The sequence below is a fragment of the Neodiprion fabricii genome, chromosome 6 (assembly GCF_021155785.1).
Source record: "Neodiprion fabricii isolate iyNeoFabr1 chromosome 6, iyNeoFabr1.1, whole genome shotgun sequence".
In the NCBI taxonomy this organism is placed as follows: domain Eukaryota; kingdom Metazoa; phylum Arthropoda; class Insecta; order Hymenoptera; family Diprionidae; genus Neodiprion; species Neodiprion fabricii.
Genome location: NC_060244.1, coordinates 8,213,999 through 8,227,601, shown reverse-complemented (window position 1 = coordinate 8,227,601; position 13,603 = coordinate 8,213,999). Strand labels below are relative to the sequence as shown.

General features: G+C 33.9%; 1 protein-coding gene across 3 annotated transcripts in view; it reads right to left on the bottom strand.

Moving 5' to 3' along the window:
* Window positions 1–13,603, bottom strand: part of LOC124184517 (phospholipid-transporting ATPase VD) — a 59,280-nt gene that overhangs the window by 33,691 nt on the left and 11,986 nt on the right. The window lies entirely within an intron of this gene.

Sequence of the window (13,603 nt, the reverse complement as noted above, 5' to 3'; positions counted from 1 at the left end):
ACAAGCCTCGTACGAAGGCATAAAAAAGCCGTTGAGATAAATATTCGAAAAACTTGGGGGAATTGCTGAATCGTTTGGTTTAAATAAAGGACCACCCTGACAATACGTACGTATGTACAAACTTGTACACGCGTGAATTAGGATATAAACCGAAGAAATTATCGTCGTAAATTAGAGAATATAGTTGCACGATCTACTTCGGATCAAACTATTTGTCGTGACCCTGACTTTGCTCTCGGTTTTGACGTGTCGTTTATAATCTGATTCACGGCTATTAAACTTACGTCTACCTGCCTACACAAAATAACTTGACACGCGTATCAAGTATATAATATCCGGAGTATACATATACTGTATATATTCTGTAGAAGAAAACGAAAGAGAAAGAAAAAAAAATAAATAAAAATAAATAAATAAATAAATAAATAAATAAATAAATAAATAAATAAATAGAAGCAAGACAAACTCGCTCAAACGAGGGAAAAATGACTCGAGATTTGAGTGACGCTATAATTTTTTTGAGTCAAATCATTTTAAATTTATTCACGTAATTGGACTTGATTTTTTTTTTTTCAAATTGATTTTATTTTTTATTTAAATAAATTTCTTCAATTCCAACTCGATTCATTTCGATTCGTGAATTTCAGTTTTCTTTCTCGACAATTCTCGATGGTTAATTTTTAATTCATTTGAGTTTTCAAAAAATTCAATTCATTCTTCTGTATTTCACGTTCATTCAAATTAATTTCATTTCATTAGACTTAATTTTTTTTTTCTTTCTCTCTGTGAAAAAATTATTCCGACACGAATCCAAACTAATTGAAATCAACTTGACCTAATCTTCTATAATTCGGTTGATTCTCATTAATTTAGATGAATGATAATTAATTCGGAAATCTATCGACACATCAATTCAGCAAACTATTTCCCCCTGGCGTTGAAATTATGTGAGGCACACGTGGGAGTCGAAACGTGGAGGTTGCATGCAATATTTCTACCTTTTATTACCCGCTTCGAAGAAACGTTCCAAGTTACACATAGAAATACCGCCGCAACAATGATAACCAACAAATAAAACACAATGTTGGGGCGTTCTTGATCCAGTAGAAGAATCAAATAATTTTACTTTCTATAAATATATTTATTATACGTATATTAATTTTATAAAAATGACAATACGCGTTTTTTTTTTACTTTCTTTTATCTCCTGCAGCCTTTTAATTTATAACCTATATTTAATACTTTTGATGCACGAAACGTGCATATATAAATGTAATGTCATATATCTGCGATTAAACACAAAAATTCAGTGTTAATTAAACTGAGTAATCTTCGAGTAATCTCGCGCGTATAAATTTTGTATGCAGGCAAGTACAATGATGTATCAGATGTACTTGTATTACATTCATAATTCACGGGTATGTATTACATGTATGACACGTATGAGATAGAATCGCTACAGCTACTGCAGGAAACAAATGTCCAATAACGGAGATTAAAGCGACCTGGTGATGTATACGATTTGCCGATGTGATTTAACTTGTGGTAAACTTGCCTTGCCGGTATATAAGATAACAAATACGCATAAACCTTACGGGCACTCCGACGAATTACCAATTACAATTTTACGATTCAAAATTCCGAGTTATTCAATTTGAAGCATTTTAATACCCACCGCGGGATAATTTGGGGCAATTCGCATAAACATACACTGAGAGAAATCTGTCAGATTTTTAACTATTTCCAAATGATTCGAAATAAAGCGTCGACATCATAGCTTTTGCTTATTATTACATTACTTTCTATATTTGTAGGTATATTTTGAAGAGATAAAAAATCAAGTGTGCATAACGTACATCGAGATGAATAAAAATCGTCGATGAAATATAGAGAGTTACACTACGAGGGGAGCAAACGTCTATGCGAGTACATTCGTAATAAGCGTTTGTTGTTCAAGGAGAGAGACGACCGTGGCACACTTTGTGAACGTCTACAAATCCTGTTTTTAACATATGTGTCTAGGCATACGCAACGTGACCCACCCACGTATATGTATACAGGTACATCATTCCTCTATTATATACAGTACCTTCCCACAGTTAATAATATTCCTACTTCTTCACATCGTTAGATTATACTATACATATATTAAAATCGTTCACACGATTCTGTGTAATAATGTATACGTAAAACAAAACGTTTGTCCGTGTAACATTGATTGTAAAAAAAAAAAAAAAAAAACAATATGCGAATAACGAAAATTATGTGAAAAAAAAAAAAAAAAACTTTGAAATATTCGATCGGATTTAAGATTTATAGTCGAATTTGATTATAAACGATTCAAGGTTTCAATAGCACGTAAGAAAAGAAATCAATTTTTAACAAACGCTAATACGATATATTGAAATGCCGAAAGTAGTGCAGCTGATATATCGGTGGTGAAATTTGGAGTAAAAAAAATTCTTCAAGCTCCGCACTCAATTGCCCAAAATAGATTTTACAAAATCACAAAGTACGCGTACATTATTTATAGCCACAGCTATTCATTCGGTTGTGTAACCTGATTTCATCAATCATGTACGAATCTTTTCTTATCAAATCAATTAGGATGTGAAGTAAAATGTTGTACATCTATTAGGTACAAGAAGTTTGCAAAGAATTTTGAGCAACGTTCGCGAGCAAAAACCGAGAACTGAAATTCGTGAAAATTTATCGAAAAACAAGACGATTAAGAAATCGTATGTACAACATCGTTTGGAATCCAAATTATTCAATAAAAAAAAAAAAAAAAAAAACCCCAGTTTTTCCACAATTTCCTCGCACGTGATTGAACTTGATAAACTTGAATTCCTACACCTGTGAAAACTTCTTTGCTTTGTAAATGTTCCCAATATTTCAAGTCTAACCTTTGCAATTCTGTTATCTATACGAGTAACATGTACAAAGGCTGAACGAAGAAAGAAAGTGAAACACAGCAAAACTCCATTTGTATGAATGCACCTGCGGATATCTGTTGCGTGAAACGAGGCGAAGAAAGAAAAAAATTGTATGCGGCGAAAAATAGCGGTAGAAAAAAAAAAAAAACAGAAAATAAATAAATAGCCAAAGAGTGGCAGTGGAAATTGATAAAAATAAAAATGACGAACCCTGTACAACATACAACGGTTACGTAGCCTACATTTAAGTGGACCGAGTTTCTAGGCAAACGTTGAACGTACTGACTTGCAACACGGTTACAACTGCCTAAACTCACTTACGTAGGTACGTACGTGCACACATCGATGTATGGTACGCTTGTTCGTTGGACGGTAAATGATATTATAACAAAGGTTGCGCAAATCGAAGTCTCGAGATTCATTGATTACCGTTGCTCGGAAAGAAAATAATATAGGAGCCTGCACCTAAGGTGGTAACACTAATAGCGAGCATCGGGTGGATTCGAAATAATGAGGAAGAGTATTGAAAAAAAAAAAATTGAAAATAAATTGCAGATAGGTCAAAGTACAAAAAGTAAAGATATTATAGAATCGTCGGAATCGAACGAATGAACACGGCAAACTAAAACATAAAATCGTGAATCTACGCATATTTTTCTTGTGTGTGTGTATATATATATATATATATCAATTTCGAACCTAATCGGCAAAAAATAAACGTTGACAAAAAAAAAAATCAAAGGAAAAAACTTTCGGACATCTATTTCTGACTGTGGCCACAATGAGTAGATACTCGGGAGGTCGAAAAAACAACTCGGACATAAATTACTTTCAAATCTATCCAACGCCCTCGCCTGAGTATAATACACGTTGTTGGTTTATTTGTTTTTTTTTTTTTTTTTTCAATACACGTATATGTGCGGTAGCTAAAGTATAAGATGCAAGCAAGATATGTTCGAATTTTGGTGATAATAAGTAGGTGTAATTACAAGTCATGAAGATTCTGCGGCGCGTGAATAAAATTTTGTTTGTATATTATATGTATAATTAATTGATAATTATCATTATTATTATTCTATGACTAAAATTTCAAAAATTACAAGTTTCTAAAATCGCAAAACTGCTCTTATGTATACATATATATATATATATATATATATCGTTACACGTGTACGTGTAGTATGTACCATAGTATTTATCGAAAAAATAAATAGTATAATGCGTCAAGGTTTAACGATTGTGACAAGTTACGTAAATAAAACGTTTGCTTATATGCAAACTTCAAAAGTTGTAAAATTTCACCAGCGAGGTACACGCATGCGTACACGGGTATATAATATGTATACGTATACATGCACACGCTTTGATATAATACTCGTTTCGTCGTCAACGAGTTTCGAAATATTTTCGTACGCATGATATAAGCGTATAAAATAAGGTGTGTGCATATAATAATACACGTTGTGTGCAATGCGAATTTTGTAGCGACACCCTTACTTACCTTTACTTGCCATCTAGGGGTGTAGAAAAACACCTCAGACATTTTTTCCTCAACTTTAAGTACCTGAACGGCTCAGCTAAGATTTAAGCCCTTAAATATTGATTGAATAGAAAAATTATGAATTTTTTTTTTGTAAAAATAAATCATCTTCTTTTTTGTCCATTACATTTTTCTAGTATACGGAAATTGAATTTTTGACCGTATTCACTACATGATCCTTTGAAGTAAGCTTTCGGTATATTATAAAAAAAATTTCAAGTAAATAGGTTCAACAGTTTGTTATTTATAACAACTTTTGTCGCTTGAATGTGAAGGGAAGGGTTAAACTTTTTCGAAAATAGAAGGCTCGTTTACACACATCGACTTAGCGAAGCAATCGGTAAACCATCGAATAAGGAACCAAGTTTAGAGTGTGATTCTTTTAAGTGTATGCAAAAGGTACGCTAATTTCAAGTTCGATCGAACATTCGTAATTGTTTTTACACATTCGATTCAATTCATTTATTACAATATAAATTACGTTAAACGTCAAGCATGAAGATGATTTCACTGGTAAAAATTATGAAATTGTGGTTACCGTACAATTCTTGACAATTACCATCATTCACCATAACCAGAAACTATAGTTTTGGATGGAAAATGAAAAAGAGAGTACAGCGATCGACGATTCTAACGACGCTTGGTATTCAAGCATATTTTATTAAAAAAAATTTCATACAACACGAGGCGCAGTGATTTATAATAACGAATGAAATTTTTCCACCTTGGAGCGGATAAGCGATTAAGGGGATAAAATTGAATTCTACTCCGTCCTCGCAATCCGCCGCCTGTTTACCTGGATACAAACTGCAGATTTATCGAGACTCTCTGTTCAATGTCACCGTTCACCCAAGGATCAAGGTTGAGCGGTTAGTTACTCTGTTCGACATCCTGCAGCAGTTCTGTAATCGCGTTTTCAACACCCGAAGCCGTGAAACGATTTGCAGCATCATTTAGCTAGATGTATAATAAGAGCAATTGCCGACAGTTACAGGTGTCGAGGTCTCGATCAAGAAAGCCTCGAGACGCGGCTTGATCAAGGACGAAGGAAAACGATCGTTATACCACGGCTGCGTAGTTTTACATGTGTAAAGGACATTCCGTGAAAAATCATCGTTCAAACGTTTCAACTGACGCTTTGCAAGAGGAAAATAAAAGATGTTTTGATAGGTTTGGGTGGAAATTTTTCAAATTCGAAAAGTCCCGAGAGCGCGATATTCCGAATTTTTTTCGCGGCGAAATATCACATTTTCAAATCGTTCGAAACCCGAAGCTTAATTTTCCGAAAGTGCGGAAATGAGAAAATTTTAAAGCCCGAAATATCGAAACTCTAAATGATTCAAGATTTTCAGTTCTGTGAATTTCTGGCCTGGTGAAATTTCACCATTTTGATATTTCTGTGTTTTGGATTTTCGATATTTTTACGTTTGAAATCCCGGTCACTAAATTTATGATTTTTCTGATTTTTTACATCCAGTCGTTGAGTAAATTAAGCTGTGTGAGGATATTTCAATTTTTAGAATTTTACTGTTTCAAATATTTTCCTCTATCGTAACTTCACTTTTCGGAACTTTGAACCGTCGGGGTTTCGACTATTCGAAACTTTATTGTTTCTTCTGAGTTGGATTTTTTTACTCCAACTTTCACCGGCAAATAATCTGTCGTAACTTTTTAAATTCGAAACTTCGACCCCGCCCTGTTCTAACATATATCATCGAATCTGAAAATAAAATGACGTCGCAATTTCTCGTAAATCATGGTTAAAAACAAAATGTATAATTTGCGACTGACCTTAAGATAAACGAAAGACGAAAGTTCGTTTTCTTGAGAATTCTGAAAGAGGTAAAACCATAAAAACTTTCGAATATATTCGGTGCGGAAAAACAGTCGTACAAAAAAATAACGATAGAAAATTACCACAGGTTTCAAACGTCGAAATGTGCAAATCGAATTGACACGGAATGCCCGTTATACCTACGCATATATCAAACGGATTTGTTCACGCGCGGGTAAAATAGGCGCACCAACTTTAATATTATTCCTAAGCGGTATCGTTTATATTTCACGCTACGTAATCGCGTATTGTTCAGATATATAAATTAGGTAGATCGTAAGTTACGATCTTTTTTCAATGCCGAGGTGGGTGAGAGGATCTCATTGTCAGCTGTAATATCAAGTACTTTGTGATATTATACACGTATAGTTACAACACGGCGTGAGAAATAACCTTCGGTTCGAAGTACAATACGAAAGTGATAAATTCGACTAATTCCAAATATTAAATTGATCATTAAAATACGTTAACCAAAGTGAACCGATCATTTTTTCTGAACCCCAGAAGCGTTTCGTGGCGTAAGAAAAAAAATCAAATGAATAACAATCAAAACGAAAAAAAAAGAGAAAAAGTTATCAAACAACGTTTGAAATTATTTAGTCTTCCATCAAATCTTGTAATCATAGCATCAGACTTTTAAAAAAAAACGCAACATTGTACGTTTACGAAATATAAAATTTTATGTGTACATAAAAAATTGTGTATTTAAATGTGTAACATGATATATAAATTACGTGATTGAAAAGTAATTACGTTCAAGTGTCACTTATCTATATTCATTATTTAAAGATAAAAAAAAATCTCGTCGTATTCTTTGCGGTCTGTGTTATAATTAACGCGGTTAAAGAACGGTAAAATAAATTGAAAAAAAAACACACACACACATCTCACTTGCAGACTTTGCCGTTTAAATTAAACAGACCCGTATACATAATACGTTTAGATATATACACATGATATGCATAGGTATGACATGAATACAAAAATCTAGTCGGTAAAAACTTACAGACATAATTAGCTTTAAGTAGTAATGAGTTTTTTTTTTATCACCGCACCATTACGACAGTGGACGTAAAGTCTGAGGCGACTGGGAGGAAATTGACTATGCGAAAATAGCGATTTTCTAAAATCTGTCTAACTTGTACATTGACAAGTTGTACTATGAAATTTTAAAGCCCCAACGTATAGGATTTTTTTATAGAACCAGGTCTTAAGGATCCTAGATCACAGTTTATTTTCCAAATTCAATTATAACGGTAGTTTAAAGCTCGTATCCAAAATATGTTATTACTAATTGTGGGTGTAAGAGTTCGTTGTTTCGAGGAGGAAGGCAATGAAACCAACGATTTATCCCAAGAACGGAGTTTTTTTATCTCTGTTTTCAAGTTCATTTGAAAAAACAAGCAACATAAGATTGCGGGTCAAAATTTCGAAAGGTCGAAACTTCAAATGTTACCACCGTATATGTAAGAGTTATGAATAACTTTTGGAATTTCGAGTATTCGTAACTTTGTTCGTTCGTTCATTATTTTCACCACCCGCATTTTCGACCTGCAGCCTTCTGTTAATTGTGCTTTAAATGAACGTGAAAGAAAAAAATCTCTCCGTTGGATGAATCCCTAATTTCATTTCCCTCCCTCTCGAATTTTGTTTCGGTTGGGATTAGAAAGATTTCAAAAGAATAACAAGTAAAAAGAAATTATAAAATAACAGTTGACAAAAAAGAAAAACAAAAAAAAAAAAAAGAAAACATGACTTTCACACGACTTTTTCCAATCGATTGGCCTACACCTCGAATGTCGAGTACATGTAATAATTATACGGTGTTTAATTGATAGCGTTTAATATGGGGGCAAAAGAATAAAAAAAAATTAAACAAGTGGAAAAGATAAAGGTGCCTGGCAGTTTTGTAGTTATTGCGCAAGATAAAGGGTGTCGCGGTGCGTTTCGTTAATTATTATTATTATTATTATTTTTTTTCCCTGTTTCTTTTTTGTTTGTTGTAGAGGTCAATCAATAAGCGAACCTACGCTGGGAATTAGGTCAGTGATACAGTTACATTATACGCGTCCAAGCACGCGCTCCACACATAGGCGCGAATATATCGTACATATTGTATGTACATATATTTATATACATATATACACGAACAAATTACGCAAGGGCGTCACGTGTGTGAGATAGAGATTTAAGCGTGTGTGGCGGCGTTGTTCGTTACATTGTAACAGCGGTTGCTCATTCAGGGTTAGCGATTTTTTAAAATTTTTTTTCCCCTCCGTCACTCGTATCGAACATCACTTTTACACGCGTGTGTTCTGCAGCAAGACATTATGCATCGTATGTATACCTATACGTGCGTTACACAGAGATGAATACAGTGAAGTATTAACGAGACACGCGATGCGTGCGAGCAGGCGCGTGGGTATTTGGGCATTGTTAACATAGGTAAGAAATGCCCTCACGGACAAATTCTAAACGTTCGGAGGTGCGAGGTAAAAGGTCTTAATACGCACATACTGCATTGGTAATAATCGACAAATGTAGGCGGTTATGTATCCCGGGATTGTAAAGGAGGAAAGGAAAGCGAAGAACTAAAGGAACGGGACACGGAAAGATTATGGGACGAAAAACTTCGTTTAAAAGACGGTATTGTCATACACGCGTGTCAAATTTTTATACGCATTTATATATAATATCAGAACGTATGTTTTTTAAACCTTACGATACTCGCCGGGGCCAAAATGACCCAGCGACATTTTCACCGTACTTATCGTATGAAAAACATCCAAAATAATCTGATTTCATCCAAGATATATAACGTAAGAATTGTTGATTCATTATTTTTCCAAAAAATCGACATCACTAATTCGAATAAATATCTTTTTTTTCGTCACGCGGTACGTCCGTTTTTTTTTTTTTTTTTTTTCTTAAATAATTGTGTACTGAGAGTTACTCGGTCAATTTTCAGCTCAAAATATTGAAATTTCAGCGAGTTATGATTTTTTTAGTAGAATTATCACTCTCCGGTATTTTGTTGTTTCGTCGATTTCTTCCATATTTTTTTTCTGTTTTTTTACAATTTTACAAGATTTCATTTCGCTAAATATAACTAATTTGCTTCGAAATATAATAGTTAAAGAGTGTCTCTGAATTTTTTCAAGTCATTAGAATCGATATGTACGTTTCTACGCAACGATTTTTGAAGTATTGATAAAAGAGAAAAAGGAATAAACAAAAATAAAAATAGTCTATTATACAGGTACATGCCAATAAAATTTTTCGCAATAAACAACAATCGTCGTGATTCACAGTCTAAACAGTCCGAGTAATGAAAAGTATATTAAAAACAAAATGAACGAGAAGAAAAAAAAATCCTATTGCATAATGTAAAAAGCGTGCCGGTTAAAACGTCTATGAGAGCACGTGACGAAACGACCAAGAGACTTGTTGAAATGATCCTCAAATTGTTGACGAACGATGTTTAAAATTGACGTACGTACGTACGTACGTAAAGCGTATGTGAAAATTGCCTATACATATCGTAACCATTGTCGTTGGTAATTGGTTCGTTAATGTAAGAATTTACGGAAATAACTAGTAATATTATGGAATATAGAATACCGACGTGATAACGTTCAACAATATGCGTAATGTGCAACATGACGTAAAAAAGAAAATTAGATGCAGACAAAAGCATAAACTTTGAGTCATAGTGTCAGGTATTCTTACCACCTGTTTACATACATTTTTTGTTTAATTAGAGGACTTTGAAAACATTTTTTTGTTTTTTTTTTTTTGCGGTCTTTTGCTAATTCCGATATGATGTAAATTATTATTTATGGAAACAAATTGATTGAAGAAAATCGTGAAAATTGAAGGTATAATTCATTTCCGAGAAAGTTACCCCTCTCTACGCGTAGTATACATGTTTTACATAAGTTACAAATTTTTGGAGTCGCTGATTACGAATCTGAAATCAAGTTCATGAAATTCAGTGTAACGAATCTAATCAGCGACCCGGAAAACCCCTGCATCGAGTTTTTTGATCGTATTCGATCAAATTTGAAATTTTCGTCCACCGTATTGGATCTGTCTAAATTTTTTTCGTTCATCTTCAATAGAAGCTTGAAAGAACAAAAACAACAGTTTTGTGCGTATAATTTCTAAAAATAGGATAACCACTTTTCCAGGACCTTGTGTAATAGAAACGTATTATGAAGAAATTAGATTTGTCGATGTTGTTTATCAAACAGTATGTCCATGAATAATATCGACAGAATAATTATACTTTCGCAAATTTCCTGCACATTTATTAGCGTACAAATCGCCAACAATTTCCGTTAATATAATACATGTTGCTGGTTTAAATATAATATAATAATATAATATACTGTACAAATTACAACCGTTACGTTTATCAACAAAAATGAAACCGCCAAGTCGACATTTTAAACCACGAGGTTAAGCATGCATCATTGTAACATACATCTACGACATACTCGTTTGTCAAAACCGATTGTCCAGGCTTCACGATAAAAAGTTTCCTCAAGAAAGTTTCCTCAAATCTACAACCGCACGGCAATTAGCCATTGTAATACAACGTGCAAGTATGCTTATATATATGCATGAAATACACGTGTAGGCCAAGTCGAGTGCCTAAATAGGATTAAGATCTTTCGAGCTTCCCTCTTTGGTCTGGGACCGCGATTGTGTTTATGTTTCGTTACAACGTTTAATCTTATTACGGGTGGGTATATAATAACAATCAACGTACAAGGTATAAATCATACCTATACCGGCATCTTTTTGGGCAGCGGTCAACCGTGACAGATTAGAGAGATTGCAAATCTTGATTGCGTACACACCGCGAGTAAATGATCCCTGTTTCCGCACGTATATACTTTTCTCTATGTATATATAACAATATATATATATATAGTATATGATTTAATTTCGTACCACTGCAATCTTGTCGTGAGTGGAAAAAAGCGAAAAAAAAATGTCTACGCGTACAAGTAGCAACCTTATTTGGGAGCCAAGACGAAAATATAATCATATTTCTCGTGTAACGATTAATAAAATCGATATCAAGATTAATTATACTTATTCTATATTTAGTTTACTCGCAACTCATACAGCGAGCAAATCTTCACTGTCATTCATTAACGTTGATGAATCGATGTTTTGTCTTCTCAGTTATTGCGTATTTGTTTTTTTATATGTATACCTGCTTATATCGCAATTATCAGTATCTAATTGTCAACGTTATAATTATCCCACCGACGATTTTCGAACTTGATAAGTTACGCACGCGGATTTAATATCACCGAATGAAAACTATCCGCATAACGTAAAGGGTCGTGAAGAATACAAAAGAAAAATTTCGCTAAATTCTGATCGTTAATAAAGACAAGACGTCTCAAGTATCTCGAGTTATTTAACCGTCAGTTAAAATTGGGCACGGCTCGTTATCGGGTAGATTCGTTTCATTGCAAACCCACGCTAAACCGTGTAGATATATTGTAATTTTGTGAAATCTTCGTATTTTCATTAGAATTCCCGCATCACTTATTACCGCCGACAAATCAATCGCGTTTAAACAGCGCAAAGTCAACTTGTGCTAACTTCGTTATTGTTATCGTTTACCTTGCTCGTTCGAGTTTCGTTCCTTTTTTACTCCCACTCACTCTCTCTCTTTCCATATTTCGCCAATACCTATAGGCGATAAATCAACACCCACTCAAAAAAGCTAATACATGCATACATACGTGTATAAATAATACACGAATCGTTGTCGTCGCATCTCAAGAATGAAAAGGATAAAATGAATAGTAAAATTATAATATAACCATCGAAATTAAACCGCGTGATGAAATAAGGTAAGAAGCCGTAAAAAAAACTATTTACCACTCACGTTTACTACCCACGCCGAGAATATCTCTCTCTCTCTCTCTCTCTGCCTCCCTCTTAATTTTCTCTTTTTATTTGCAAATGTCTTTTACCAAGGTCAAAAGCTGTGACGACGTCGTTACAACAGCCAAGACCCAGAAGGGCTTCGATGTCCGGAGTTCTACGTAACGCGTACGCAAATATACACATATAATAATAATATATATATATATAATAATAATATATACGTATCGCAACCCATCTGTGCAGCGAAACTGATGTCATGCAAGATTCGATGCGTGTTTTAATCCCATTCTTTATCTTCTTTCTGTCCTCGTGTATTAGGAAAAAAAAAGGAAAAAAAACAAACTTTCTTTCCAAACCAAAAATTTTGGATTTTTTTTTCCAAGTACCTAAACGAGAGAATCAAAATCCACAAATTTATTTCCGTTGCACTACTCAAATAACTGAATCATTGGAAATTATCCAGTCTGATGTCATTGAGTGTTCTGTGATTATTACCAACCACGATAACTACGCCACCATAAGTTTTCAGTGAAATAGACGCCGGATAGTTATAACAGGAAGCAAGACTTAGTGCTGATTTTCTGTTATAACGCTTCGTATACAACCGGAAACATCCAGTGACCTTCTGGTGGTATCAGCATAATTTTATCCTCGCCAATACGCGTTTCTTTGAGCGTAAATAAGTGTGCGAATGATGAAGCGAACCTAATGAAACTTGAATCTCTTGATTGTTGAACAAAAATAAATTCCGGGAAATTGTACGGCATGGAAAAATAATTCATACATATATTTGTAAAATCATCGTATTATTTATATCGTGTAATCGTTTTTCAGCACATTTTAGTGATGAGGAGGAAAAAAAAATGAGAAATGCAAGAGTTTAGAGACGTGAAAATTGACAGACACGTGCGCGTAAGCTCGCTGTACGCTGTACGGATAAATGGTTAGTGGAGGAAATGAAACAGCATCGTAGACCGCAGTCCGTCAATGTAATACGTAATAGAGAATGGTTTAATTGTAAGTGGTAAAGAGTGGTAAACCGTGTCTGCCGATGACAACGTCATTTCGGTCGGCAGCGAGCGAGAACTTTCCCAATGTCACAAACTAAACGGTTATATAACCGTTGAATCTTTCATCGACGAATAGTAGCGTAAGACTCTCGATAAAAAGCAACGTATTTATGTTAAATATTAATCTTAAAAGCCGTACAATCTTATTTTTAAACGGAATGGAAACAAACATTTTTTCAAATTTCTAAACAATTATGAAATATAAATTATAAATATCGCAATTATTATAGTTATAAAAGAACGACGAGGCAAGGCGATAAATAATATTCTAAACAATACGGTCGAAGAGATGAGACACGAATTGATT